Source organism: Galeopterus variegatus, unplaced genomic scaffold, assembly GCF_000696425.1.
Source record: "Galeopterus variegatus unplaced genomic scaffold, G_variegatus-3.0.2 Scaffold1562, whole genome shotgun sequence".
Lineage (NCBI taxonomy): Eukaryota > Metazoa > Chordata > Mammalia > Dermoptera > Cynocephalidae > Galeopterus > Galeopterus variegatus.
The window spans coordinates 367,676-374,764 of NW_007727673.1; the positions used below are offsets into that span (position 1 = coordinate 367,676).

Consider the following 7,089-nt stretch of genomic DNA (forward strand, 5'->3'; position numbering starts at 1 on the left):
TGTTCACACACACAATAAAACAGATGAATCTCAAAGTAGTTATGCTGAGTGATAGAATCCAGACAAACAAAAAGAACAAACTATATGATTCTACTCATGTGTAAGTCCAGAAAATGCAAACTAATCTATTAAATCTCTGTAGTCACAGAGAGCAGCTCAGGGGTTGCTTGAGGGTGAGAGGAGCATGGGAAACATTTGGAAGTGATGGAGAACGTGTTCACTGTCTCAATTGTGAAGATAATGTTACAGGATTGTACAGATGTACACCAAATTGGACACTTGGACTATATGCAGCTTATTATATATCAGCATATAAAAGAAATTGAGGTATAAATTATACCTCAATAAAGCTGTTAAAAATAGAATGTGAAACCGTTCCATTTTAGTTTTTATGAAAAATCCGTCACGTGCATATAGTCAAGTAATTTTGAAGAATATACAGAACACAAAATGTCATAGGAATTTCCTCTCTCAATAAAGCTGTTAAAAATAGAATGTGAAATGGTTCCATTTTAGTTTTCATGAAAAATCCATCACATGCATATAGTCAAGTAATTTTGAAGAATATACAGAACACAAAATGTCATAGGAATTTCCTCTGAGTGGGCTGAATTAGGAGTGAAATTTTATGCTTTGTTTTTTTGCTTGCCTGTGTTGTTGCCTTGTTTAACAATGATGTATTGATTTCATAACTAAAGAAACATTATTGAGGGGGAAGTTATCAATGATTTGTTTCACTCTAACAGAAATAGCACTTTAAAAATTTTTTTATTGTGAACTGTAACACCCATGCGGGAAAGTATGTAAAGCATAAATCTACAGTATGATGCGTACTTACAGAGAACATCACTTTTCAAGCTTACCTTTCATTTCCATGATTGATATTATGGCTTCAATGACAGAAATTCGAGCTGGAGTTAGCAGAGTTCCCCTTCTGTAATGTATCATTTATTTACCAATGGTCAGATGTCAAACAACAACCTCTCAAAGGAGAGGTGGGGTAGCTACAGCATCACAAAGGAAAGAGAGGTGGAGAGGAGCATCCGAGCATCCTATCACTGGAAAACTATAAGCTCATAACAAACTCTTTGTTCTTTTGGGACCAAGACGATGAACTTGAAGAAGGTGAGGCTTTTCTTTTTTCCTCTCCCTCTCTCTTTTTTTTTTTTTCCCTCCCATTTGAGAATCCCTGGTAGGGAAGGTGAGGCTTTGAGGAACACATGGAAGCTTTACTATAGAATACGGAGCATTGAAATGGAGATGAGTCAGTGGTTTATGACTTGGGCGGTGGGGGTCAGGGGGTGCAGGCAGAGTTCATACACTTCATTAAGATTCTAATGAAAGATATGGCTCCTCCTTCCATAAAATTCACATATATGCATACATGCTAAATTTTGCATGCAATATCAGGAGCAATCACAAACCCCATGAAGTTACTAGACCCTCTGTTGCAAAAGAACCTCTGCAAAAAGGAATGCAAGAATTTCTGTTTCTCATGACATTGAAGGATCATCAGACAACCCTGGCTGTAAGGTTTAATGCAGAATAAAGCAACATGCAAAAGCAAATAAGGGAGGTAAGCTACAAGATAAGGAAACTCAGGCTACCATGTAACTGGTACAGAAAACACTTTCTGATTGCAGTCAGCAATTTGAGATCACTGACAGGACCCAAACTGGTCATTCCAGTTGTGGCAACCTAGGATAAATTCTCTGCTGCCACGTGCTTCTATGGCAAAAACTGCGACCTGGTAGTTAAAATAAAGATATCTGGGAGGATGCAGAGGATCTGGGGTGTTCCTGTCCCTTGGGACCTTCAGAATTATTTCCCTTTGCACTTCTATACTGGACAGACCTTCAGAATTATTTCCCTTTGCACTCCTATACTGGACTAATACGATCTATCTTCATATGATTGAGCTGGACTAGGGTTGGGGCATAGAGGAAAATGATATGTAAAATCAGTTTGAGAAGAGGCTGAATTGGATTTTCAACAAGGCCTCCGAAAGAAAGAAAAAGGAATGGGAGACTTGAGATTGCCAGGGAACACAAAAGATTGCTAAACAACATAAGCCTGAAGGGGGCAGGGCCTGGGGAAGTCACCCCAGTGAAAATGAGTCATTAAAAGCTGGCTACCAAGTGGACTTTGGTAACATGAGTGCAGTGGTTTGTAAGCCACCTGCCCTTGGGAAAGAAACTGACAGGCAACTCTCCAAGGATCTATAAGATTTGTCGTTGGCAAACCATGTCCTGGCTGTGCCTGACTCAAACCCACACAGGAGGCCTTTAAGCAGTTTCCCTGATCTGAATTCAAAAGTAAAAAAAAAAAAGGCGGACGCTCTCCCTGGTATACCCCAGTTGGAAGTGAAATTGCTGTGGAGGTATGAGTCAAGAGAAATTTCTCAGGTGGGCTCAAACTTAGGAAGGTGGACTTGCTGGTCAGAGAGATGAGCCACAGGCTCCCCACCTCTCCAGCCTCTTCTTGCACCAATAGCACCTTTTCCTTCCAGACACACCCTCTTTTATCCAGTTCCTCCAAAGCACCAAGTTCCCCTTGTTGCAGGGCCACCGCCCACGCTGTTCCCTCCATTCGGAACTCTCTTCCCCTACGTAATTCCTCATTTCTCAGATCTCAGCCGTCACTTCCTCAGGAAAATCTCAGTTCCCCTTGTTGCAGGGCCACCGCCCACGCTGTTCCCTCCATTCGGAACTCTCTTCCCCTCTCTTCCCCAACGTAATTCCTCCTCATTTCTCAGATCTCAGCCATCACTTCCTCAGGAAAATCTACTCTGAACTCACCCACTGACTCAGACTCTGCAGAAACTTCTATTTGTAATATATTTTGTAGTTGTAACATGTATTTGCATAAATGTTTATCTCCCTTCCTGTACTGACATTACATGACAGCAGAATCAAGTGCTTTTTTTTTTTCCTCAAAATGGAACTTTAGCAATATGTTTTTACAACTTTTTATCTTGAGAAACTTTAGACTTACAAAGGGTGGCAAAAATAATAGAGTTTCCACGTACCCTTCACTTATCTTTCACTAATATGAACATCTTACATAAAGTACAATTATCAAAACAAGTAATTAACATCGGCAAAATCCTATTTCTCATTCTTTTTCTAACCCAGCATCCAAACCAGGATCTCACAATGCATTTAGTCATTGTATTCACTTGAGTTAAACAAGTCACAGTTCAGTCTGTGACTTTTTCTGTCTTTTCTTATTTGTTTACGGCACTGACACTTTTGAAGTGTACTGGCCTGTTATCGTGTAGAGTGTCTCTTAGTTTGGGCTTGTCTGATCTTTTCTCACAATTACATTGAAATTATACATTTCTGATAAGAACGCCACAAAAGTGACATTGTCTTTCTCAGTGCATGACATGGGGAGGTACATGATGTCACTATGTCTTATTACTGGTGAGGTTAACTTGATCACTCGGTTAAGGTGTTGACTGCCAGGTTTCTGCACTATAAAGTTGCTATTTTTCCCTTTGTAATTAGTATCTTGTGAACAGATCTTAAAGCCACGCAAAATCCTGTTTCTTATCATACTTTTATCCACTACTTTAGCATCCATAGATGTTTCTTGTATGCAATTATTCCTATGGTGTTTGCCTAATGGTGACTTTTTTCTATTTCTATCATTCCTTCAACACTTAATTGAGATTCTCTTGTGTATGGGATTCTGTTGTGTATTTTATTCAATGGATTATTATAACCCATTACTGTCATTATATATTTTGTTGCTCAAACTGCCCATGAATTGGCCACAGAGTTCTTACAACTTCGTTTGGGTCCTTTCGATATACCCTCCATGCTCTCATTATCCACAATATATTTATTTTCTCAATCCTAATAAACACACTAAAATACTTTGTGAATTGCTAACCCCTACTCTTGTGAAAAACTGACTTACTAGACTACAGTATTTGTGTACAGTCCTTTTGTCTTTAGCTTGACAGTATCCCATCAAAATACTGTAACTTAGGTATTTTTCTCCCCCACCCTCTTCAGTGTGGTTGTATTTTTAACATAGTTCATTTGCTACTGTTTGTATTTTGTTTTGAATTCTCCTCATATCCTAGTTGATTTTAAATATTTTTGGGTATGAGAAACACTACTATGGTTCTAAGAGGCACAACTACACACACACAAAAAAAATAGTTAAAACTGTCCCACCCCTTCAATCCTTTATACTTTATCATTTCTCCCTTCTTTGCACTCTATCCCCTCCACCTTCCGTAGATAACTAATCTCGTTTGTTTCTCGCTAATCTTTCCTAATTTTGCACAAATGAACAGGACATATCTTTTCTTATATCCCCTTCCTTCTTCTATGAAAAGTAGCACATTATACTTTGCTTTTTGCACTTAACAATACCCTGAAAATAAGTCCACATCAATCCAGAGATCTTTCTTTTTTACAACTAAATAGTACTCCATCACATGGACATGCAAGTTTATTTAGCTATTCTTGTATTTGGAAGTTTACATAGTTTCCAGCATTTGCTGTCATAATGCTGCAGTGAATAACCGTGTGCGTATGTATTTTGGTGCTGCTGGAGGTGTATCCTCAAAGGAACTTCCCAGAAATGGAACAGTTGGGCCAAAGGGTAAGTGCTTTTGTAGATTTAAGTACTGATAAATTCCCCTCTGGAAGGGTTATATGAGGGTTCTTCAAAAAGTTCGTGGAAAAATAAAATTAAAAAGATACCAACTCTGAAGACCCCTCCTATCAGTCTGTATTCCTCCCGGCAGTGTATGAGAGCGCCCGTCCCCCTACAGCCTCACCTAAAAGAATGTGTTGTACTTTATCTTCATCAGTCTGAGAATGAGAAATGGTATTTCAATATTATTTCAATTTGCATTTCACTAATCATGAGTTTGAACATTTTCTCATGTTTAATGTCTATTTTTTATATCTTTATGTGAATGTATTTTCCCAATTTTTCTATCAGGAGTTTGGTCCTTTGTCCCTTAATTTTTAATTTCTTATATAGTAGGAATACTAACCATTCATCTGTCATATATGCCGCAAATATTTTCTCCCAGTCTTTTGACTTTATGTTTTGTGCTACACTTTTTTTCTCTTTACTGTCCCTTAATTTTTAATTTCTTATATAGTAGGAATACTAACCATTCATCTGTCATATATGCTGCAAATATTTTCTCCCAGTCTTTTGACTTTGTTTTGTGCCACACTTTTTTTCTCTTTATGTAATCAAATTAATCTTTTATTGCCTCTGGGTTTTTCAGCCATGTTTTCTTTTAGTATTTGTATGGTTTCACTTTCTTACATTTAGATCCTGGATCCATTTGGAGTTCATTCTTGCATATAGTGTGAAGTATGGATCTAATTTCAACTTTTTCCAAATGGTTTTCCAGTTGACTCAGCACCATTTATTAAAAAGTCTACTTTGCCCTGTGACTTGAGATGCCACCTTTAAATTCTCACCTCTCTACCCCAAGAGATCTCAAGGAACATTTGACCCATGAGCATGGCAGGCATAAAAAGATTAACTGAACTAATGAGATTCCATTCAAGAATGTGAACTAAAAAACAACCATGAGGATAAGGCTGAAAGATCCAATGGAGGGAAAAAAGGCTATGGAGATTATGATGTGAGGGGAATGCAAAATAGCAAACCAAGGCAGCTGGATGGTGATTGAGCAGAATGAAAAAAAGAGATAAGCAGCTCAGAAGACAGAGCCAGAAGAGCTAGTCTCCAGAATCTCCTCAGTTCATCTGCACCGCTGCAGCAAATCCTTCCAACAGTAACAGCCCACTGCAAATGAGCTTGTGAAATCCCAAAATGCAATCAATGAAATATGCAGCCAAGACAAAGGAGGGATTCTCAGCAAGTTAAAAAGATTTATTGCTATTCCAGGCTTTAAATGAGCCCAGAACTCAGGGCTGGTCCATGGGTCAGGAAGTTGTCGTGGTGTGACAGGGCAGTGGACAAACCAGGCAGCCTGATTTGAGCCCACCCTCTTGTCATTGGACCCCTGCTCCACAAAGCAGCTGCTGGTGGGACCAACTCTTTGGCACCTGCCCCATTTCCCCTGACAGCGCTCCAAAGCTGGGACCAGCTGCTCACAGCTCTGAGAGGCCCTATGGATCTGGCTCTATGGAGGGAGAAATGGTGCCAGAGAGGGAGTCTTGAGACTGAAAGGACAAGGTGTGGCCTTAGATCAGAGGTTGCAAACTGGCCACCCATGACACATCTGTTTGGCCCCTTTAGCCTGCATGGTGTTTAAAAAGAATAGTTGCTGATATTTTAAAATTGTAAAATTTCATATAAAAATCTGGATTTGAGGCTAGGGGAAAAAAATTATACTATCTGGCAATACTGCACCCACGACATCTGGCAATATCTAGATAGCAGCTGGCCCCACGGACTAGATGTGCCATCCTGGATTATATCCCCAACTCAAACTCAAGCTGAGACTGGGCCTCAGCTGACTTGTATCATCAATACATATGTGCTGTCATATTTAGTATAGTATAAGAAGTATTTATTGTATCCATTGTATGTTCTATCTTTATCAAAAAAAGGAAAAATGAAAGTCAAGCTTGGAAGCAACATGTTTCTGGTGGTCCTTGTCACTCATTCATGTTTCTTGCTTGACCCTGCAGGCACCTGAGTTTGTAAATGATCTAAAACATAGAGAGAATTCCTAAATATCTCCCCCAAGGGTCCACCCCCACTACACACGCCCTGCCTCTCCAGGGTATCCTGTGCCCCTTTGTTAATTGGGCAAACTTAGAAAAGAATAAAAAATTAATCACAGAAGTTAATGGAGGAATAAACTAAGATCAACTATATTAGCCTCTTCATTGTAAGAGAGAGTTGGAGTAAAACAAAAATGTTAATATTCTCACTCTGCTTTTAAGTCAGTGACCAGAAAAAAAAAAAAGAGAAAGTCATAAAAATCCTTCAGGAGGCCAAGATTGGGTCAGTCTGAACAAGAGGTCCCAAAACACATTGGTTCCCATTCCCTGGCTGTTTTGGAGACGCATGAAGCTTTTAGAGAGAAAGCCACAGGGGTGGGAGGAAAGTGACGTTGCCAGCCCAACAGAT

General features: G+C 39.3%; 1 long non-coding RNA gene across 1 annotated transcript; it reads right to left on the reverse strand.

Moving 5' to 3' along the window:
- Positions 1-751: 751 nt before the first annotated feature.
- LOC103594465 lies at positions 752-2,041 on the reverse strand. Its single transcript, XR_550855.1, has 2 exons — positions 1,855-2,041; positions 752-1,813 (listed from the first exon to the last, which is right to left on the reverse strand). It is a non-coding gene; the product is annotated as an uncharacterized LOC103594465 (long non-coding RNA).
- Positions 2,042-7,089: the final 5,048 nt, after the last annotated feature.